Genomic DNA, 25,235 nt, shown 5'->3' with positions numbered 1-25,235 from the left:
TAATAAAAGAGCCTGGCTGCTTAATAGTGCAGCCAGGGCTCAGTACAGTGTGCTACAGGGAGATCCTGTGTCCCCCCCCTCCTAACTATTAGTACAGCCCAGCTTCTGCTACAGAGACTGCTCTGTAGTCGGCAGTAACAGGAGGGAGAGGGGAGACAGGAAGTGTTGCAGAAAGAAGAGCCTGTGCCTGTCACTATCAGGAGCCCATACATTCCAGGCTCATCCCTGCCAACCCTAGCTGTCCTGTATCTCATGTAGCGCCCCCCCCCCCCCCAGCTACATTCATCTGCTGTCCTGTATCTCATGTAGCCCCCCCAGCTACATTCATCTGCTGTCCTGTATCTCATGTAGCCCCCCCCAGCAGCATTCATCTGCTGTCCTTTGCCCCCCCCCCAGCTGCATTCATTTGCTGTCCTTTGCCCCCCCCCCCAGCTGCATTCATCTGCTGTCCTTTCAGAAGCCCCCCCCCAGTCCTGTCCTGTGGGCCCCCTACTTATCTGATGCCCTGCCCTCTAGGCCCCCTATCCATCTGATGCCACACTCCTCTGGGCGCCCATGTGCAGCTTGGGGACACCACTATGAGGCCAGAACAGGGACTGGAAGATCACGGAGCGGCGGGGAGCAGGCGAGTTTTTTTTCAACAACTGTACAATGCACCGCTAGTTCACATCACATTTTTGTCCCACATTTAAGGCTGGGTTCACATCACGTTTTTCCCATCCGTTTAATATATACAAAAAAACGTATTCGGATGCCTCATACTGATGCCATGACAGTGACATCCGTTCACCATAGAGTTTCATTGCAAAAAAAAAAAAGTATCCATTTTTTTTACCGGATTGTGCAGGATACAGAACGTGGAGTACTGCATTTTTGTATCGTGTACGTCATAGTCCAGTAAAAACACATGTATGTTAAAGAATCAAATCCCACTGTATGACGCCTGCCTGCCCGTCTAAAAACTTGCTGTGGGGCCCAGTCATTTCTAGCTACTCCACTGGTTACCAGGGGCTCAGACCATGGGGACAGACTACAGTCGGTGTCAGCCCTGCAGCAATACATAGAATGGGCGCCTCTCCTACAGCAGGGGTCATATTGTGCTGTATGTCAGTGTAGTGTGATGTCATCTTCACCTCTCCAAGTATATTACCCAGGAAAGCACAATTCTGCAAAAAGGACATGTTCTATCTTTTGGTGGAACGGAAGTGCGGAATGGAACCCCACGGAAGCACTGCGTAGTGCTTATGTAGTGTTCCGTTCCGTGATTCGATTTCGCACCCTTCCGCATCTCCGGATTTGCGGACCTATTGAAGTGAATAGGTCCACATCCGTGATGCGGAATGCACACGGAAGGGTGCCCATTTATTGCTGATCCGCATATGCAGTCCGCAATACGGGAATGGCTGGCCCCTTTCACACGAACGATACGGGTTGGCTCCAGATGCGTTCAGGGTGCATTCAGTGAAACTCGCACCTTTTTTCAAGCAAGTTCAGTCAGTTTTGTCTACGATTGCGTTCAGTTTTTTCTGCGCAGGTGCAATGCGTTTTGATGCGTTTTTCATGCACGTGATAAAAAACTAAAAGTTTACAAAGAACATCTCCTAGCAACCTGGTGGTGAGCGTGGTGACGTCGGAGCAGGTCCTGCTGAATGAAGATAGAAGATTTCTATCTTCATTCAGCAGGACCTGCTCCGACGTCACCACTCTCACCACGTTGTGAGCGCGGTGACGTCACCAAAGGTACTTTTCCTGCCAGGTCCTGAAAGAAGACGAGCCGGGCTGCGCGATCAAGTGGATGAGGTGAATAATTAAATATTTTATTATTTTTTAACCCCTCAAGCCACATGTTACTTAGCATTCTGTATTAAGAATGCTATTATTTTCCCTTATAACCATGTTATAAGGGAAAATAATAAAGTTCCGGTCCCTATCATCTCCTAGCAACCATCCGTGAAAATCGCATTGCATCCGCAATGCTTGCGGATGCAATGCGATTTTCAAGCAGCCCCATTCACTTCTGTGGGGCCTGCGCTACGTGAAAAACGCAGAATATAGAGCATGCTGCGATTTTTACGCAACGAACAAGTGATGCGTGAAAATCACTGATCATGTGCACAGCCCCATTGAAGTGAATGTGTCCGGATTCAGTGCGGGTGCAATACGTTCACATCACGCATGGCCCCCGTGCGGAAAAGTCGCCCGTGTCAAAGGGGCCTAAGACTTTGACACGGCCCCCACAACAGTATGATAGAATGACACTAGATGACAGATAGAGTGTGTGTGTATGTATATAATATATATATATATATATATAATAGGAAAAGGATGGCGTGGCAGCCTGGTCTGGTCTAGATCGTGCCAAAGGAGCGGGGTTTACACGGGGGGTGGCCTATACAAAAATTTGCTGTGGGGCCCAGTCACCTCTAGTTACGCCCCTGGGCCGAAGCGGTGTCACCTGGTCAAGTTGCTGGTGTGGCTGTGCAGGAACCACATTAACCCAGTAAGCTGTAAACGACATGTATTGTTCCTGACCGTAGTTACAGCTCCACACGTCGGCGCTGCCGTGCACTTTGGCAGACACCGACAGGCTCAAGGACTGGCCCACCTTCTGTTCTACATATTTGTGCAGGGCTGGTACTGCCTTTTTGGCAAATAAATGATGGCTTGGGACTCTCCACCTCGGCTCTGCACAAGTCATTAGTTCTCTGAAAGTTGCAGAATCTACCACTTGGAAAGGGAGGGACTGCAACACCAGCAACTTGGCCAGGAGCACATTCAGCTTCTGCACAGTTGGATGAGTGCACGCATACTGTTGTCTCTTGGCAATCGCTTTGGTGATCGATTGCTGATGGAATGACTGACGAGGAGTAGGAGCAGGAGCATCAGGACCAGCAGATGATGGGAGGGACAGACAGCTCCCTTTGGCTGAGGTGGTGGAGCCTTGACTGCCTGAAATAGGATGCATGCCACTGGGTGATGTAGCGGTTGCTCCGGCAGGCTGGACCACCAAATTGGAGCCACGGTTCTCCCAAGCCACTATATGGTGACGCTGCATATGTTGACGCAGGGCCATGGTGTCAACATTGGCACCCTGGCAACGCTTCACCTCCTGCCCACAGATTCTAAAAAAATATTTGCCACTAATACACGCAAAAAAGGGCTTTAGAACATATAACTGCACCACTGAACGGCAAGTATATATTTTTGTGCCACTAATACATGCCAAAAAGAGCTTTATAACATATAACTGCACTGCTGAACAGCAAATAGGCCTTTACTTTTTTCCACTTATGCACTCCACAAAAGGCTTTAGAACATATAACTACACTGCTGAACGGCAAATAATATCTATTTTTGTGCCACTAATACATGCCAAAAAGGGGCTGTAATCTTCTCACTTCACCACACAACGGCTAATAAGCCCTTTTTTCCCACTAATACAAGCCCAAAAATGCTATAGAACATATAACTGCACCGCACAAGGGCAAATAAGACGTAGAAATATTTCCTTGTAATAAACCCTATTAATGGCTGTATCAAACAGAACTTGCACCCCAATACCAAGAACGGTTTGCTGGAATTACAGAGCTGTATAATGGCAATTTGGATTCACAGTCAGTGCAGCAAGGTGTAATAGGATTGTTCCTATTACCCAGTCTGTAAACTCCCCTACTAAACCCTGTTCTGCTTCAATACTGTGGAATGATTCCTCCTTATCCTTTCCATGAACTTCTATACAGCAAAATGAAAATGTTAAAGTCTTTCCTAGCACTGTCCCTAGCGCCTGCTGATGTCTCTCCCTGCACTGGAAAATGGCTGAATCCAAGATGGCTGAGGCTGTTTATAGGGCTGTGACATCATAGGGCTGGCTGGCTGCTGATTGGCTGCATGCATGGCATTGTGGGTGATCCCTCGTTCCCAGAGTTCCTTGCTCCATGTCCTAACACGTGCAGCAGCCATTTTAGGAAAAATCGAGATTCGTTACCACGAAGCGTGAGGAAATTCAGATTTGGTGCAAATCGAATTTTTCCTGAAATTTGGATCGAATTCCACTTTGTTAACTTCGATTTGCTCATCTCTAGAAGCAAAAGGAGTAAGGGTGCACAAGGGATAACTTTAATTATTAGGGGTCCTACTGCTGGAACCTCCACTGATCACGAGAACAGGGACCATGTACCTCATGAAGCACCCTAAAAATGAATGGAGAGGCCAGTCGGGCATTCTCGTTCCCATAGAAACAAATAAAGTGGAAGTGCATGCCTGACATTCCACCCCATTCATTTCAGGGGGGTTTACGGGGTACAGGGTCCCCATTCTTGTGATTGATGGGGGTCCCAGTGGTAAGACCCCCACCAACCAAATAATTATCCTCAACCCTGTGTATTGAGGATAACTTCAAACAACCGGGATACCCCTTTAACACGTTGAATGTCAAGATAGTGATTTAGTGCATCTATAATTTCATGTCTTCTATCAGTGTTTTTTGGGGTTTTTGGGTCATGTATGAGAACACAAAAAATCAAGATTATGCAGATTTGTATATTAAGGGGGAATTTCTGGACAGTTTGGAGAATGAAGAGTTTAATGGTCCCACCATGTGTGTCTTAAATATTATCATTATTAATTTACATTATATACGGAATCAGATGTAGCAAATGTCAACTTGAGGTTTAACACATTAAAGGCTATGGAACCTTCAGGGCAAGTTTTTATGATGGAATTTTGGGCTAAACACTTATTTAAGCCATAGAAACATAGAATGTGTCGGCAGATAAGAACCATTTGGCCCATCTAGTCTGCCCAATATATCTGAATCCTATGAATAGTCCCTGGCCCTATCTTATATGAAGGATAGCCTTATGCCTATCCCATGCATGCTTAAACCCCTTCACTGTATTTGCAGCTACCACTTCTGCAGGAAGGCTATTCCATGCATCCACTACTCTCTCAGTAAAGTAATACTTCCTTATATTACTTTTAAACCTTTGCCCCTCTAATTTAAAACTGTGTCCTCTTGTGGTAGTTTTTCTTCTTTTAAATATGCTCTCCTCCTTTACCGAGTTGATTCCCTTTATGTATTTAAAAGTTTGTATCATATTCTTATGAGTTTAATAAAAGTTAAGTTATAATGAAAGTTTATGAGGTCAGGAGATCAGAGATAAGACTTCACATAAGCTCTGAACTGATGGAATTCAGGAGGGACAGTCTCTAAAATAGACAGATTTTTTGCCATACTGTATGTATCACAAAAACTGCAAAAATGTTTTTTTTAAATAAAGACCAATTGAAAAAATTATTTTTAGCTCAAAAAGAGTAAAATGCAATCATCCCAAAAAAAAAATACCCTGAAGGTTTCTGTAGCTTTTAAGTACAGTCTTGCAGCAAATTTTAAAGGGCTTTTTTTAACACTTAGTAAAATTATACAGACAGCAGGATGACTTACTGCGCGTCTAGTCCATGGGGCTTCCGGTCCCCGTCAGACTGTAAGGGATGACGTCACGTCCATCATTCATGTGACTGCTCAGGGAATCACTGGCTTCAGCAGTGATATGCCATTTATAAATTCATGATCGCTGAGGCCAGTGACTGGCTAAGTGGTCATGTGAATGAAGACATGATTCAAGGACTAGAAGCCACAGGGACCATACCCGCAGCGCTGGAACAGCTTGGTACCACTTTTATCCCAAAGATATTGTTAAATGTGTTGTTATTAAATGGGTTAAATTAAAAAAAATTATTTTGCCCTGTTTTTTTTATGGGACAAGTTGTATTTTCTAATAGCCCATTTAATATTTCATATCATGTAGTGGAAAGCTGGAAATAAATACCAAATGGGATGGAATTGGAAAGAAAAACACAATGCTACCATAGTTTTATGGCAATGAAAAAACACATTGAAAAAATAGTAAGCTATTTTTTTCTGGTAATAATATAACATTACCTTAAAATAGACTTTTTATTTGCATTCGTAGTTTTCCACCGTAGATTTTGATATATTATACTGTACGTCCATATTTGGGAAACTGGGTATGAAATTCATCTGGGGAATGTTTTTGGGAGTAGGTTATTTTTTGTGTATTTTTAAAATTTAGGTTTTACTTTTTTATGGTTTGTCTCTGAATGGTAAGAAAAGACTTTTGGGGGACTTATTATATATTTTTTTAACACTATAATTTTCCACTGTAACTGGGGCTGCACACTAGCCCATTAGAGGGACATATGCCCAGTACAAGTGACCGCTGTTTGGGTTGCACTTGGTCTAGTTAGGCCTAGTGGCAACCTTCTAGAACCGGCATTTCAGTGATCATGTGGCCAGTCACATGATCACAAGGATGAACAGAGACAAAGGCATCGTCTAGCTTATCTTCAGAACCCCTGGCGGTCTTTCATGGTGGGGGACCTGACATTCAGCTGCCCGACTGCTTGGTTAGGCCGCTAAAGCCAGCACTGTAAATATACTGGACTACCCACCAGCAGTCGGTTCTTAACCAGTTAAAATTATGCGTGTGCAAAGTGTTACATTTACTCATATAATCTCTTTATAAATTCTTTCAAAAACTGTAGCCGTTATTCCAAATTCTATTAGGAAATTGATTTAAATTCGAGAACCTCCATCAATTCCCATTCGCTCAGTTGATCACTAGGGGTTCAAGGGGCTTGGACCTCCACAGATAACCCCTGAAAGACCTTCGATCTTATATCCTAAGAATGTCCCTTTAATTTCTCCATGTCTTTCACTATTACCAGTATTACTCCCACTAGTAAAGGGAACGCCCAAAACAGCGCGCGACCGTTTCCCAAAATTCTAAGGTCACAAAAATATTTTTCTGATCCAAATTCCCGTGAACGCTTCAAAAAAAATTCTGCGCCGTGAATTACTGGAAAAGACTAGATTTTTCCCTCGACTAATGGCGATTGACTGATGTGACCGGCTGACCGTAGAGAGGAGGGTAAGATGTTTGCGACGCTGATTTCCGATGAAAGATCAAGTAAAACATACAGAATCACGCCACAGTGACTCACCTGTTATTACAGATGCAGGACATGGCTTTATAATAGGTCATGTGTGTTTTTCTTTCTGCGGGAGATATGCAAACAGCGAACATTTCCAAAAACGTTATACAAGCAGATACACGGTCAGCATTATCATGCTGTGTACGCTCACACCCAGCATACACAGTCATTATAATCAGCACAACGTCCTTGTATTAGGTCTTATCAGGGATGTAGCCATAAGGGGGGCATCTGTAGTGGGCCGCCAAGGTTCCTCTGCCACATATAAAGTGCTAAAAGTTATAATAAGAAGTCCTACCAAGCAATAAAGCGCTGATATTTCTAGTGGGCAGGTAAATGACTACTGGACAGTAGAAACTGAATAATATGCTCTAGATCAGGGTTCCCCAACTCCAGTCCTCAGGGCCCACTTGCCGGTCAGGATTTAGGAGTATCCCACAGAATGAATACCTGTGGTAAATCCTGATGGATGGACACTAATTATATCAGCTGCCCAATACTAAGGAAATCCTGAAAACATGACCGGCAGGTGGGCCCTAAGGACTGGAGTTGAGGAACACTGCTCTAGATCACTTAAAGGGCATGTTCACCAATTTAAAATTGATATATAAATATAATCAGCATTAAACACAGAGTAAAAATGTCTTATTACACTAGAACCAGTTTATTTAAGGACCCTTTCCTAAGGACTGGGACTCCATTTGCCGGCCGTTTGTAAGACAGGAGACCTCATAAACACATTGACCTTTACACTGAAGACTATGTAAATTATAGAAACAGCCTATTTGTGACTACCTTAGATGCACACACACACACACATAAGGTGACTAGACTGGATAGAATGGACATTAGGGGACATCCATTAATGGTGCCATACATAGTGGCCCACAAAAAGTGACTGGTGTTTTTAGTAGGAAGTAGGAGTAGGAAGGGAAAGAAGCCATTTCCTGAGGGGTCTGCGGGTGGCTTCACTCCCCTTTTGCTCTTATCTCTGTGCATGTTAAAAACAGCATGCCCAATCCTAATCTCTCCCAAAATCTGTCATCAAGGAGACTCTGGAGGCTCCCATGCACATAGGATGGTTGGCCGCTCCTGCCGAAATCAGGGGGTTTAATCAAACATACATCTAATGTGCGTGGTCCCACTATACTTTTCTGCCTTATCTAGGCCTCCAGAAATATATTTCATTTAGTACATTAGAATGGGCAACCTCTGCTGGCTCTGTCCAAGCCTATCCAGCAAAACTATATGTGTGCTTTACTGGCCAGTGTGAAATATTTATTTTTATAGGTAAAGTCACATAAAATGCTGTATAAAAGAGACACCACCAACATTTCTCAAAAATATGTTGTCAGTTAAAACCTGATTTAAGTAATATGTCCTTTTCTGATAATACATTCCCTTTAAAAGTAAACTGCTCCTTGAGGCGTGTGAGGGATTAGCTCTATCTCCAGGGTCTAAGTCACAATATTCCTGCTGACAACCATGTTGAATGTTTAAACAGTGCATTTATTTTGATACCAGCACCACCAAACATGATACAAAATGAAAACATTCCCGTCTGGGCTCTACCTAAACATATAACACGATCCCTGACTCACCTATACAGAGCGCTGTTCACACATGGAACATAAATGCGGCTTTCTCCAGCCATACAGTCCAGCAGCTTCCGGGCTGTAATCCTTCAACACGTTCTGGGGGATTGTGGCTCAGTAGGCCTCCCAACTCTGGCCTCGTGACCCTTGTTCCCAGGCGTCAAGGCGTTCCCCAAAGTAGCCCTCGCCTGCGATCCTCTCTGGTCCAAGGGAACACCGATGCTGGAAGGGTGTGGATTGGCAGATCCCACTTCTAATCCTATCTGCCAATCCAACTAAAATCCGGCCCAGACTACACCAACAAGAACCTTGTCTCAGCAACCTACATTCTGCTGATACTATTACCTCCCGTATTTTAGCTATCCCACCCAGCTGAGGTATCTGAGTTGGATATACATCTCTTCCCGCTCTGTCCACCTTATCACACTTATCACATATCCCCCGCCCCTTTGTTCACACCTGTGGAGGTGAACACATGTAATACCCGGATGCTCGTGAGAGGGCGTCCGCCGCACCTGTTTCCCTTTATTTTTCCAGACCCATGCCAGCAGAGCTTGGTTTATCACCAACATGGAATTATTACGGAGCAGATAATACCTAGAGGATTTCCTTGCCTATCTCATGACCAGGTACTCCCTTTCACAAGCAAAGTTGACGCGCTTTCGGACTCGTGGCCTCTTTCTTTTCTCTCAATATTTTGCATTCGGCCTCTGGAACTTCTCTCAGAAGATGTTCTAATACGATCGGCAGGCTCTCTTTTTAGATTCTCTGGCTTTCGCACATGCTCCTCATGTCCTTTCTTGGACTGCTGCAGCTCTTGACTGAACGGTTCCCAGTCATGGTCGTGTCCTTCAGCAGAGCATGCTTGTCCCCACTCGCTTCTTTTACGTGCATTCAGTTGACTTCTTCTTTCTTTTCAGTAGTGGTTTCCCCCGGCAGTTTCAGAGACCACTGGTTCTTTAGTAGCTTTTTCCACTTCGGTAGCCACTCCTTCGGTCTCACGTCCTCCAACACATCGGCCTTAACTTCTTCAGCCTTTGTCTTCTTGGACCCGGCATCATATATTTGCCCTCTTAAGTACTTCTTCTCTTTCTCACCGAGGTAGGAGGCACCGGGGTCTTCAGCAGACTTCTCGTCTTCTGTATTTTTCTCCAGAGGATCACCCAGGACACTGTTCTCCTTTTGAGGAGGAGTCAGGAGACCAAGCCCATCGTAATAGACAAACTGATTGTTCACCTCCTCGTACTTCTTCCCCAGCAGGCTGCGATTTGGAAGGCCTTGTAGGTGGAGGGGACATCTTTCAGGCCCGGGCTACACTCTAGCACGGGTCTTTGGGCTTCTGCATCCACATCAGCTCCATCAACTGGTTCAGCATAAGCATCTTCCATCTTCTCTGCCTCGGCCATCACCGCAGTGCCACCATTTCCAGACCTATTTTTAACAGGCTCTGACTTCTTGGCCTCTTTCAGAGGATTCTTCTCTTCAGGTTTCTCATTTTCCTCTGATTGAGCCAGAGACGCTCTTGCCTCTAACTCTTCAGGCTTGGTCCGCATTTCTTCCACCTGCTGCTCGAGAGCATGCTTAGACTTCTCCAACTCATAGACGTTCTTTCCGATGTCATCATTTAAGCTCATGAGATCCTCCATCTCTGCTCTGAATTGTTTGTTCAGCCTCTCAAATTCATCTCGCTCAAGTGCTTCTTCCAGGGCTCTAGCCAAGGAGAGGGCCTTGGTCTCCTTCTCCCGAGCATCAGCCTCCACTCAGTCACGTTCTTCAGTATATCGAGCCAAGATGTATTTCTCTTCAGCCAGTATCTGGTCAAACTTCTTCTGTTTCTTCTCCAACTTAGACACCATTTGTCTCTGGTGGTTCAGGTCCACCATCCGATCATGCAACTCTTGATCAAGTTGAGCAATCCTGGCTTCCAAATGTCTTTCCTCCTCCAAGAGAGCAGACTTTCCTGAGGTGCTGTTTGAGACCTCATCCGCCAGCTCATCTCTTTCCTGCTCCGCATGACGTCTGGATCGCTGAGAAGCTGCAAGTTCTTCTTGAAGTTGGAGAATTTCCGCTTCTATTTGTGACTCTAGATCCTTCAGTTCATTCACCTCTTTCTGAGTCTCCTCCTTTAACTCCTCTGAAGCTTTCTCCAGTTGCTCTGTGAGAACAGCTAGTCCCTTCTCTAGTGTATCTAGGGACTGTGCCGAGCAAGCGAAAACATCTTCAAGTTTGCAGCTGTACTGTCGTGTCAAGTCATCTACAACTGTCTGGTTATAGGCTTCAGACACTAGTCTGACGTCACCCGACTGAACTCTCGTCTCGTCAGATATGTCATCTGGTCGCTACTAGTAACCACCTTAGTTTTGCAGGACCTTGACATCGGTCACAGCACATACGTCACATACACCACTCGTGTCATTATTAATCCTGACCTCTAGGGGCACCGATGAGTCAATCCCCACCTGGGACATTTCCTTTTTAATCATAGAAACCTGTGGAGACTGCCTATCCACCTCTGGCACATGTGGTACACCCTCTAGCACTGCCGCACTTTCCACATTGGGTTCCCCCAGCTGTATTCTCTCAACATTTATCAACACTTCGGCATTCTTTAAAAAAAATTCCCCAGGGAGTGCTATTCCCCTGAACAAATCCTGCAACGGAAAAGGCATGTCACTGTCACCACATATTTCATATGACATCACATTTTCATTATGCATTTCCACACTCTTGGCACCATCACTGCACTTTACCAGCACCATTGTTTCTAATGGTCACTTCATTTAAAGGGCTAGGTACAAGTTCTGCAGGAGGTTCGTCACTGACTGCAGAAGTGTTTCCGCTTCCCCACAAATCACGGAACAGAAAATTACGGCCCAACATTCCCTCATGTATGAGCGTATTTATGCCAGCAAGTCCATCAGGCCCAGTGAGAACTACCTGAAAGTCCTTATTAGGGTCCATTCACACGTCCGTAAGTGTTTTGCGGATCCGCAAATTGAGGATCCGCAAAACACGGACAATGGCAATGTGCATTCCGCAATTTGGGGAGCGCACATCGCCGGCACTATAATAGAAAATGCCTAATCTTGTCCGCAAATGTTCTTTTTTTTGCGGAAACGGAAGCACGGATGTGGAAGTGTGGATCCGCAAATGCGGATGCGGACAGCACATTCTGACCCCCATTAAAAATGAATGGGTCTGCACCCAAATTGCGGAACGGATGCAGACCCATTTTGCGGACGTGTGAATGGACCCTCAACCGCATGTCAGGCTTTACTTTTGTGCTACCTCTTACCCGGGCTAGCATTGGATCTCTGATTTTCGCCATCCCAAATCTAGCCTTAATCACGGGCACTTTGGGCAACACAGAAACCTTCTCCCCTGCAGATTCCTGCGAGGGGGCAATCACAACAGGCTTACCCACCTGTTCAGACACTGCTTTATTCCCAGTGTCACATACTTTTGAGACAGTTTTTCACCTCTGTGACTTATCACCTACCGGCCCAGCAGGTAGCAACTGCCGCCGGCTTACTGTCACTGGGTTTGTCACATAACTAACAACCGTAACGTACTTACCCAGCGTTGGCACTGGTTCGGCAGTCTCAGGAGACGAGGATATTCCAACAACATCTCTACCGAGCTCACCAACTTTCTCTTGGTACCCGGTATCACGATCACCGGCAAACTCCTTACTGCAACCATTGCCACTGGAAACGACATGGCCTGGAGTCCAGACCTTTCCCAGACGGTCACTCCAGCCACACCCTTTAGGACTTTGTGCACAGTTGCAGGAAATATAGAAACTACTAAGAACTGCACCGCTCTCCACCTCCTTTTCTTCCCACACTTCAGCTTGTCCTCCGGAAATCCAACCGCAGAACTTGTAGTACTCCCACCGTTCCATATCTGCCAAAACAAGGGAAAATCCCTGCCCAACACAAACTCTGGCCTCAGGATCTCGCATTTCAACAGCTCCCACTGCAAGGAGCCATAGTCCGTCACAAAGGTCAGTGACACCTTTGTTTTTGTTTCGGGCCCTCTTGTTACAAAGTCCAGAATTTCGGGCAGGACCCGAGACACTTGCTGGCGGGAATCTATTATAACCCCCAGCGGGATTCCCCCGATCACCATCTCGCAGGACTTTTCCCACGGGCTACACCATTTTGAAGCCATTTTCACAGGTCAGTTTCTTTTATTGTGCTTATGGCCCTTTAAATCCCCGCACAGTTTGCACCTCAGAAAAAAAAGTCCAGATTATCACCAGCAGTTTTCTAGCAGCACCTGCTCCAGCGAACAAACAAGCTTCTAAGATTTTGTTGCCCCTAGCAACCACTTTGCCTTGCTATCTGCTGTAACTTTTCAGCATGGACGCTTGCCGGAGCCCTTAGCAACCGGTTGTCTCCTTTCAGCACGGACGCCTGCCCACATCCTCCACCAATTGCGAGGGATTAGCTCTATCTCCAGGGTCTCAGTCACATTATTCTTGCTGACAACCATGTTGAATGTCCAAACAGTGCATTTATTTTGATATCAGCAACAGCAAACACGATACAAAAAGAAAACCTTCGAGTATGGGCTCTACCTAAACATATAACATGATCCCTGACTCACCTATACAGAGCGCTGTTCATACATGGAACATAAATGCGGCTTTCTCCAGCCATACAGTCCAGCAGCTTCCGGGCTGTGATCCTTCAACACGTTCTGGGAGATTGTGGCCCAGTAGTCCTCCCAACTCTGGCCTTGTGACCATTGTTCCCAGGCATCAAGGCGTCCTCCAAAGTTCCGCCTAGCGCCTAACCCCATGGCCCCTCAGCCTTGCCCTGCTGAGACCACACTGACAGAGCCTCACCAGGCCTATGTCTTTACATTCCCCACTAACTGACAACCTGTGAGGATCTTTATCCCAGTCTGATTATTGCAGACCTCACCTGCGATCCTCTCTGGTCCAAGGGAACACCTGTGCTGGAAGGGTGTGGATTGGCAGATCCCACTTCCAATCCTATATGCCAATCCAACTAAAATCCGGCCCAGACTACACCAACAAGAACCTTGTCTCAACAACCTACATGCTGCTGAGACTATTACCTCCTGTATTTTAGCTATCCCACCCAGCTGAGGTATCTGAGTGGGATATACACCTCTTCCCGCACTGTCCACCTTATCACACTTACCACAGGTGTCTCAACATCTAAAAGATTCCTAAAGGAGAGCATCACACATAGGGGTCATTTATTAAGACCAGTGTTTTCATAACCGCTGCGCTGGCAGTGGATACGCCAAGGTTACGTAGAGACGCTCTACATAACTTTGGCACATCGACTGCCGATTCTAAGTCTATGCCAGCTTCTTTGCTGGTGTATATTTAGAACATTTTCTATGCCTAAAACAAGTGTAGAAAATGACAAATGAGAGGGGCCTGGCCCTCCTTTTGTCGACCTGGTGTGAGTGGGAAAAAGTTGCAGATTGTGGCACAAATAACCTTTGCACCACAATCTGTGACAGATATACGCCAGAAAACTGCCATATATCAGTTAATAATTGACCCCCTCATAGTGTTTCCATCAGAACAATGGTGATTTATTAAGAAAGGAAACATGCGGAAATATTCTTGAATACAGACTAGTCTGTGAAATGAGTTGGCTGGGCTATGAACAGCCGAGTAGGAAAATCTATTAGTAATTGATGCACATGGCTCATCCGATCATTTATGGAGCACATGTGGGTTTATCAATTGAATACGGTGAAGCAGTGCTTTTATTACAGTGCGGAACAAATGCTATTGATTTGTGTTTAGTGCAATTAGATGAGCCAGCACCTCTGTACACATCATCAGTCTGGTTAATAATTCAAGTGGATTACCGTCATAAGACACTTAGTAATTTTAAAGGGACTTCTACTTCTAGATTCAGTATTATAATAGTATTACACTTTTTTATAGAGGGCGGTATTATGGTAGAAAGCAGTAGTATAGTAGTTATATTCTTGTACATGGGAGGCAGTATTATAGTAGTTATATTCTTGCATATAGAGGCAGTATTATAGTAGTTATAGTCTTGTACACAGGAGCAGTATTATAGTAGTTATATTCTTGTACATAGGAGGCAGTATTACAGTGGTTATATTCTTTTTTTTTTTTTTTTGTATATTCTTTATTTCATCTCGTATCTTCACAGCATAGACGATTGCCTTCAGATGATACGAGATGTGCAGCATACTGGAAGCCTGTGCTAGCATTTCTCCTGCGGTGTTGCTATCAGTGTGTGAAAAGTGGGAGAAAAGGGTTGCATTGACAATCCAACACAATGGGCAGCACATTGAACACATTTTGTAAGTGGTCAGAAACTTGTAAATAACTCATGAAAGAATAAAGCACACCATTGTTTTTCTTGTGAAATTCCCAATAAGTTTGACGTGTCAAATGACCCTCTTACTATTGAAAAAACAAAAGTTGGATTCAAAATGGCCGACTTCAAAATGGCCGCCATGGTCACCACCCATCTTGAAAAGTTTCCCCCCTCACATATACTAATGTGCCACAAACAGGAAGTTAATATCACCAACCATTCCCATTTTATTAAGGTGTATCCATATAAATGGCCCACCCTGTATTATTGTACATAGGAGCAGTATTATAGTAGTTCTATTTTTGTACATAGGAGGCAGTATTACAGTAGTTATATTCTTGAATATAGAGGCAGTATTATAGTAGTTATATTCTTGTACATAGGAGCAGTATTATAGTAGTTATATTCTTGTACAAGAAAGGCAGTATTATAGTAGTTATATTCTTGTACATAGGAACAGTATTATAGTAGTTATATTCTTGTACATAGGAGCAGTATTATAGTAGTTATATTCTTGTACAAGAAAGGCAGTATTATAGTAGCTATATTCTTGGCAATTTTCTTTTTATTGAGCAGTAACAATAGATGCATAAAGGATCCAACTCCTTGTAGTAACTGCACAACAGGTAAATTAGTGTGTATAACATAGGCATATGTGGTACAAAGGCAATTGCAATGTATACAGAAATATCATGTTATACTACAATACATGTATTGACCACAACATAAAATGCATACACAACAAGGCTATTGATCCAAAAAAAGATTATTGTACTTGGTTGAATAGTAGTTATATTCTTGCACATAGGAGCAGTATTTTAGTAGTTATATTCCTGTACATAGGAGGAAGTATTATAGTAGTTATAGTCTTTCACATAGGAGGCAGTATTATAGTAGTTATATTCTTGTACATAGGAGCAGTATTATCGTAGTTATATTCTTGTACATAGGAGCAGTATTATAGTAGTTATATTCTTGTACATAGGAGCATTATTATAGTAGTTATATTCTTGTACATAGGAGGAAGTATTATAGTAGTTATATTCTTGTATATAGGAGGCAGTATTATAGTAGTTGTGTTTTTCTATATAAGAGGCAGTATTATAGTAGTTGTGTTTTTCTATATAAGAGGTTGTATTATTTTCTTGGACATATGGGGCAGCATTATACTTGTTATTACAGTTTTTATAAAAATTGTATTACTATTTATGGACTACAGTGAACACAAATGAAAACTCTTCCCATGGTAAAGAGAATATGAAATCTGTGCTCCATCCTAAACCTTAGCAAAAAAATATATCTACCATCTGGAGAGGGCAACTAAAGTAATAACTGGAATGGGGCAACTACAGTACCCTGAAAGATTATCAAAATTAGGGATATTCACTTTAGAAAAAAGACGACTGAGGGGAGATCTAATTACTATGTATAAATATACCAGGGGTCAGTACAGAGATCTATCCCATCATCTATTTATCCCCAGGACTGTGACAGGGGACATCCTCTGCGTCTGGAGGAAAGAAGGTTTGTACACAAACATAGAAGAGGATTCTTTATGGTAAGAGCAGTGAGACTATGGAACTCTCTGCCTGAGGAGGTGGTGATGGTGAGTACAATAAAGGAATTCAAGAGGGGCCTGGATGTATTTCTGGGGTGTAATAATATTACAGGTTATAGCTACTAGAGAGGGGTCATTGATCCAGGGAGTTATTCTGATTGCCTGATTGGAGTCGGGAAGGAATTTTTTTCCCCTTAAGTGCGGAAAATTGTCTTATACCTCACAGGTTTTTTTTGCCTTCCTCTGGATCAACTTGTAGGATAAAAGGCCGAACTAGATGGACAAATGTCTTTTTTCGGCCTTATATACTATGTTACTATCTAACTTAGGGATATAAATAACAGTATTCTTGATATTGATGACTGAATTTCAGGTACCAGCAGACATGATGCCTGATAACTCATCTCCTGCTGTGGAGCAGAGTAAAGAATATGTGGAACATGGCAGTAGATGGCCCCAAGGTCTCAAGCTTTAGATCAGGGATTCTTAACCTGAGGCCCTCCAGCTGTTGTAAAACTACAACTCCCACCATGCCCTTCTGTAGGCTGATAGCTGTAGGCTGTCTGGGAATGATGGGAATTGTAGTTTTGCAACAGCTGGAGGGCTGCAGGTTGAGCATGCCTGCTTTAGATAATAGAGACAACTGAGTGCGGTATGTTTCTTTAGTTCCTACATAAGAGGCAGTATCAGAATAGAAGAGAGCAGAAGAGAGGGGAGGTGAAAAGCAGTGCACATACATAATACAGCCAATTGCACTAAGCATGAACAAGACGAGTTACAAACTGGTACAGAAGGAGAGAGGGCCCTGCCCTGAGGGCTTACAATCTACATGATATGGGAGAAGGACACAGTAGGTGTGGGTGAAGCTGGTCATGGCGGTATAGAGGCAGCAGGGTCACTGGTTGTAGGCTTGTCTGAAGAGGTGGGTTTTTAGGTTTCTTTTGAAGGATTCCACTGTCGGTGAGAGTCTAATATGTTGGGGTAGCAAGTTCCAGAGTGTGGGGGATGCACGGGAGAAATCTTGGAGGCGATTGTGGGAAGAGGTGATAAGAGGACAGGAGAGAAGGAGGTCTTGTGAGGATCGGAGAGTGCGTGTGGGGATGTATCGGGAAAGTGGCTCAGAGATGTAGGGAGGGGACAGGTTATGGACAGCCTTGTATGTATTTCTTAGTATTTTGAACTGAATTCGCTGGGTAATGGGAGCCAGTGAAGGGATTGGCAGAGGGGAGAGGCAGAGGAGTAATAGGGTGAGAGGTGGATTAGGGTCCATTCACACGTCCGTAATTTGCGGATCCACAATACACCTGGCCGGCACCCCTATAGAACTGCCTATTTTTGTCCGCATTTGCAATCGCAATTGTTTTTTCCGGAGCCGTGGACCGGAAGTTCGGGGCCACGCTCCAGAAATGCGGATGTGGACAGCACACTGTGTGCTGTCCGCATTTATTACTGCCCCATAGAGAATGAATGGGTCCGCACCCGTTCCGGATAATTGCGGAACGGGTGCGGACACATTCTACGGACGTGTGGATGGACCCTTAGTTGGGCAGCAGAGTTGAGGATAGATTGGAGGGGTGCGAGAGTGCTAGATGGGAGGCCACAGAGGAGAATGTTGCAGTAGTCTAGGCAGGAGATGATGAGGGCATGTACAAGCATTTTCGCAGATTCAAAGTTGAGGAAAGCGCGGATGCGGGAGATGTTTTTGAGTTAGAGGCGGCAGGTGGTGGAAAGGGCTTGGATGAGCCGTTGGATGGAGAGGGCAGAATCCAAGGTTACTCCAAGGCAGCGGACTTGGTTGACCGGGGAGAGTGTGCAGCCATTAATCGTGATAGATACAGTTGCAAGAAAAAGTATGTGAACCCTTTGGAATGATATGGATTTCTGCACAAATTGGTGATAAAATGTGATCTGATCTTCATCTAAGTCACAGCAATAGACAATCACAGTCTGCTTAAACTAATAACACACAAAGAATTAAATGTTACCATGTTTTTATTGAACACACCATGTAAACATTCACAGTGCAGGTGTAAAAAGTATGTGAACCCCTAGACTAATGACATCTCCAAGAGCCAACTAGAGTCCAATCAATGAGATGAGATTGGAGGTGTTGGTTACAGCTGCCTTGCCCTATAAAAACACACACCAGTTCTGGGTTTGCTTTTCACAAGAAGCATTGCCTGATGTGAATGATGGCTTCCACAAAAGAGCTCTCAGAAGACCTACGATTAAGAATTGTTGACTTGCATAAAGCTGGAAAGGGTTATAAAAGTATCTCCAAAAGCCTTGCTGTTCATCAGTCCACGGTAAGACAAATTTTCTATAAATGGAGAAAGTTCGGCACTGCTGCTACTCTCCCTAGGAGTGGCCGTCCTGTAAAGATGATGGCAAGAGCACAGCGCAGACTGCTCCATGAGGTGAAGAAGAATCCTAGAGTGTCAGCTAAAGACTACAAAAGTCTCTGGCATATGCTAACATCCCTGTTAGCGAATCTACGATACGTAAAACACTAAACAAGAATGGATTTCATGGGAGAATACCACAGAGGAAGCCACTGCTGTCCAAAAAAAAACATTGCTGCACATTTACAGTTTGCAGAAGAGCACCTGTATGTTCCACAGCTGTACTGGCAAAATATTCTGTGGACAGATGAAACCAAAGTTGAGTTGTTTGGAAGAAACACACAACACTTTGTGTGGAGAAAAAGAGGCACAGCACACCAACATCAAAACCTCATCCCAACTGTGAAGTATGGTGGTGGGGGCATCATGGTTTGGGTCTGCTTTGCTGCGTCAGGGCCTGGGCGGATTGCTATCATCGAAGGAAAAATGAATTCCCAAGTTTATCAAGACATTTTGCAGGAGAACTTAAGGCCATCTGTCCACCAGCTGAAGCTCAACAGAAGATGGATGTTGCAACAGGATAACGACCCAAAGCATAGAAGTAAATCAACAACAGAATGGCTTAAACAGAAGAAAATACGCCTTCTGGAGTGGCCCAGTCAGAGTCCTGACCTCAACCCAATTGAGATGCTGTGGCATGACCTCAAGAAAGGGATTCACACCACACATCCCAAGAATATTGCTGAACTGAAACAGTTCTGTAAAGAGGAATGGTCAAGAATTACTCCTGACCGTTGTGCACGTCTGATCTACAACTACAGGAAAGTTGGTTGAAGTTATTGCTGCCAAAGGAGGTTCAACCAGTTATTAAATCCAAGGGTTCACATTTTTCCACCTGCACTGTGAATGTTTACATTGTGTGTTCAATAAAAACATGGTAACATTTAATTGTTTGTGTGTTATTAGTTTAAGCAGACTGTGATTGTCTATTGTTGTGACTTAGATGAAGATCAGATCACATTTTATGACCAATTTGTGCAGAAATCCATATCATTCCAAAGGGTTCACATACATATTCTTGCAACTGTAGGTCTGTTGGGGGGGGGGGGGGGGGGGGGGTTGAGCAAGATGGGGGAAAGATGATGAATTCTGTTTTATCCATGTTAAGTTTTAGAATGCGAGAGGAGAAGAAGGAGGATATGGAAGATAGACATTGTGGGATTCTGGATAATAAGGTGGTGATGTCTGGACCAGAGAGGTAGATCAGCATAAGAGTGATACTGAAAGCCATTGCACTCTATGAGCTGTCCCAGGCTGAAAGTGTAGATAGAGAAGAGCAGGGGTCCTAGGACAGAGCCTTGCGGGACACCAACAGAGAGGGAATGAGACGAGGAGGTGGTGTGAGAGTGGGAGACGCTAAACATCCGGTCTGTGAGGTATGATGTGATCCAGGAGAGGGCCAGGTCAGTGATGCCAAGAGATGAGAGAATTTGCAACAGAAGGGAGAATCAGACAACACAGGATTTGTTTATAGTCTGTAACCATGGAGACAGACAGGTGTACGTAGGAGCTGCATACTTGAAATAGTACGGGGGAGTTTTGTAATCAAGATTAAATAATTAAATTAAATAAATCCACTGTATCTTCTCTTAGAGAATATTTTAGTAATTAAATAATTCCTCTGCAGAATTCATGCAGTTCTTATACCTAGAACAAGGCTACATGGCTATCAGAATAGATACAAAAACATCCCTACAGCTCTTGCAAGATAATGTTGTGAGGAGGGATCGACCAACCATTAGGAGAAAATTACCTGTGTATCAAATGTGTGTGTGTATGTGTATCTCAGTTTGTGTAGATGTGTTACAGTATGTATACAGTATGTGCGTGATTTTCTCACAGGGTGGACTGGGAACTTAAAGTGACCCTGGGAAAAAAACTTATACTGGCCCCTATGTTGTAGGTGGCTCCAAATAGACAGAAGGTGTGGCAACACAAGTAGGCGGGGTCAACACAAGTAGGCGGGTTCATCCATATCACAGTGCAGCACAAAATACCATCCCGGCAGAACCAAATACCACAATGCAGCACAATATACTGCCCTAGCCAAAATCCAATATGACAATGTAGCACAATAAACTGCCCCAGCAGAACCAAATACCACAGTGCAGCACAATATACTGCCCCAGCAGAACCAAATACCACAGTGCAGCACAAAATACTGCCCCAGCAGAACCAAATACCACAGTGCAGCACAATATACTGCCCCAGCAGAACCAAATACCACAGTGCAGCACAATATACTGCCACAGCAGAACCAAATACCACAGTGCAGCACAATACACTACCCCAGCAGAACCAAACATCACAGTGCAGCACAATATACTGCCCCAGCAGATCCAAATACCACAGTGCAGCACAAAATACTGCCCCAGCAGAACCAAATACCACAGTGCAGCACAATATACTGCCCCAGCAGAACCAAATACCACAGTGCAGCACAATACACTACCCCAGCAGAACCAAATACCACAGTGCAGCACAATACACTGCCCCAGCAGAACCAAATACCACAGTGCAGCACAATACACTACCCCAGCAGAACCAAACATCACAGTGCAGCACAATATACTGCCCCAGCAGATCCAAATACCACAGTGCAGCACAAAATACAGCCCCAGCAGAACCAAGTACACAGTGCAGCATAATATACTGCCCCAGCAGAACCAAATACCACAGTGCAGCACAATATACTGCCCCAGCAGATCCAAATACCACAGTGCAGCACAGTATACTGCCCCAGCAGAACCAGATACCACAGTGCAGCACAATATACTGCCCCAGCAGAACCAAATACCACAGTGCAGCACAATATACTGCCCAGGCAGAACCAGATACCACAGTGCAGCACAATATACTGCCCCAGCAGAACCAAATATCACAGTGCAGCACAATATACTGCCCCAGCAGAACCAAATACCACAGTGCAGCACAATATACTGCCCCAGCAGAACCAAATATCACAGTGCAGCACAATATACTGCCCCAGCAGAACCAAATACCACAGTGCAGCACAAAATACTGCCCCAGCAGATCCAAATATCACAGTGCAGCACAAAATACTGCCCCAGCAGAACCAAATACCACAGTGCAGCACAAAATACTGCCCCAGAAAAACAAAATACTACAGCATAGCACATATCAGATCATTTTGTACCCGGCTAGCTGCAGTCCGTGGGGCTCACACAGCCCACTAGGCATTGGCCCACCCAGAAATTCCCTTGTGGGGTCTACGGACAGTCCGCCTATGGCTGTAAAACTGATTATTATCGACAGCTGATCTGCTAGTACAGGCTGCTGTCTTCTGTTATGTGGCTAACTTTTTCCCTTTAGATCACATGTTGCTATCATTGGATGTACTACAACTCTCATTTTGTGTTATGTGAGTATAAATACGCAGATTCCCAAAATACATTTCTAGTGTAAAAAAACACATTGTAAACCTGTTATGAGATTATTCTTCCTTTCTCCCCATAACAGCAATATAAGGAGGCAGTAAAGGCCAGTAAAGATTTCTGACTGCTGTGTTATATACATTTAAAAACACACATTGAAAAGGGACCTTTTTAGTGTAAAAAAAAAATGTTTAAGCCTGGTATGAAATGACTCCACCCCTCCCCACACAACAGCAATATAATAATGCAGTAAAGGTCGGTAATATTTCTGTGTAATTTGTGTTTAATTTCACTGCTATAAAAATGGTTATTGCTGTAAAATGCTTTTGCTATAACACCAGACAGATATAAGGCATTGGGGAAAAAAGTGCAATTGCTCAGCAGCAGAATGCTGATGGGGAACTGTACTGGAAATAAGCCTATGTGTAAACTTGAGGTTTTGGAAGAAAAAAAAACACACAGCTATCTCTCAGTTCTAATGTGAAAAAAACAATATTTTTTTCTTGAAGGTGGTTAATTTTTGACATTCTGCAGCAGCTGTATGCAAGTCCCTGTATGAAGCACTGTGCCCCAGACCCTCATCCCCCCCCAAAGCTTTCCCTGATCAAAGTCCTTATTCTAGACAATTTTTTTCTATCCTTTCCCTACAGTGTCCCTGTTGCATCTACAACAGATTCTTGCTTGTGAATCTGTATAATGTACAAGATCCTTTTTTGAAATACACAAAGCGGGGGGGGGGGAGTCAATTGAACGTGACCAAGGAGGGTGGCCAGGATCGTGTGTAGAATCTCAGTGAATGATGGCAGCGAGGCAGTGTGCTTCTGATCAAATGTTTTTAACCCTTTGTTTTTAATCTCCTGCTGATACCGCTAGCAGGAATTGAACTTCATCTGTCTATCAGTTGTAATAGACTTTGTATATTTTCTAAATACACCTTGTACCTTTATTTTATTTTATTTTATATGTTGGTACTATACCACCAGGTTACTACATTCTTTACCCGCTCATAGCTTGGTTTGGCGCTTTTTGTACGTTTCCCCACCCCCCTTGGTCATTTGAACTCCGTTCAATTGACTTCCCCCCCCCCCCTTTTGTGTATTTCATTTCTACATTGAGTGCCTTCATTGGACACTTCTTGGGCTGCCTCCCTTGCGTTACTCAGACTCACTTTACCACCACTGTCGGCGCCTACTTTCAGACACTCTGGGGATTTCTCCAGATCCTTGAGTGGTTGAATAAACTTCCTTTTTTCCTTTTTTTTTTTTTTTCCTATAAGATCCTTTTTTGTCAGACACGGCATAGACCCATCCACCGTCATTGTCAGCTCAGCACAGAATGACGCTCTGCTCGTTCATGTGACATGTGAAGTAAAATGGTGCTGAGCAGCGTTTTACTGGATCCATCTGAAGCAAATCTGAAAAGCCTCGGGTTCATTTTGTTGATGAATTTTTGTGAAATTTGCAACGAAACCGGTTCGTTATGAGTCAATTCGCTCATCCTTAGTAGGAACCTATACAGATCTTTCTTCTCCAGAGGAACAGCTTTGTTAGCAAATAAGAGGGTGGGGAAATGGCCAATAGGTTATGGAAGGAGACTGGTGGGAAAAACAATATATACCAGTCCTGGATGGTTAGACGTGGTAAGATAACGAGGGGCCTACTTTGATCTTTGCTATGGGGTTCCCTGTTCTCTATATCTGGTAGGAAATCGAATAAGAGGATGAATCAGGCATTTTAAAGTAGTTTTTTCCTTTTAATTTAGAGTATTTTTTTATATTTTTTTACTAATTTGTTCAATATTAGACTCATTCTGATCTCATTCCTCATTAAGGACCCAAATAAATCCTCCCAAAACTACACAGAGGTTAATTAAAGAAACTTGAAAAATACTTGTGACTACCCTGTAAATTATTTACTTTTCCCCAAAGCATTATATCCTGAAACCTAAATGTGACTTTGCTGGAAACTTCGTGCTGTGTTATTCAACCAAAAATGTCACAGACTTCCCATGGACGCAGCATAGCTATAGAACGGATCCTCCTAAGAAAATTATTCCATAGCGGCTCAGAGGCTCAGGTCATCATAGGCTGCAGGGGTTAAATACTTCCAACTTCCAAATTAATTTCTCCCCTCTCCTGCACAAAATGACCACATTACCTGCACCAATTCCACTGCTCTGAGGTATCTTCCAGAGAAACAGGTCCTTCTTCCTAGTGCCACCTTCTGGAAGGGGCTCCCTATGAATCAATTACAGATGAGCGAATCGAATCCAACGAAGTGGAATTCGATCCGAATTTCGGGATAAATTAGATTCACCGCAAAGCCGAATTTTTTCGTGCTTTGTAGTAGTGAATCGATTTAACCTGAAATAGTAGGGGAAAAAAAAAATCATACTTACCTCCTCCATTTGCTTGCGACTGGCTGGCCGCCTCCATCTTGATTGAAGATCTTGGCCGAAATCCTATGCGTGACGACATCATCTCGGGCTGCGCGAGATTTCGTGCAAGATCTTCAAGCAACATGGTGGCGGCCGGCCGGTCGTGAGCAAAAGGAGGCAGTAAGTATGATTAAAAAAAAATTCTGTTAATTTAAAACTGTATAATTACTCTCAGATGCTGCAATCATGTATGAACGCGGCATCTGAGGGGTACAATGAGGGGTGCGGTGCCATCGCAGCTTCCTGTCATCGCACCCGCTACTTACAAAATAAATGCGCTTTGTGACAAAGTAATTCGTCATCGAAGCGAATTTTTTGGTAAAATTCGGCGAAGCAGCGAATCGAATTTCCCAAAACATCGCTCATCTCTAGAGTCAATGATCAACTTTTAACAGGCCTTGGGACATGACAAGGGAAAACGGTCAAGCCAAATATTCATCTGCAGTAACTGCTTCGGAGTGTTTGCCGCTCGTCAGTACAGACTCGGA

General features: G+C 44.0%; 1 protein-coding gene across 1 annotated transcript in view; it reads right to left on the bottom strand.

Moving 5' to 3' along the window:
* KCNK2 (potassium two pore domain channel subfamily K member 2) overlaps positions 1–25,235 on the bottom strand; it is a 164,327-nt gene that overhangs the window by 86,869 nt on the left and 52,223 nt on the right. The window lies entirely within an intron of this gene.

This window comes from Bufo bufo, chromosome 4 (assembly GCF_905171765.1).
Source record: "Bufo bufo chromosome 4, aBufBuf1.1, whole genome shotgun sequence".
In the NCBI taxonomy this organism is placed as follows: domain Eukaryota; kingdom Metazoa; phylum Chordata; class Amphibia; order Anura; family Bufonidae; genus Bufo; species Bufo bufo.
Note: the sequence above shows the minus strand (reverse complement) of the source record. Positions and strands in the feature narration are given on the sequence as shown.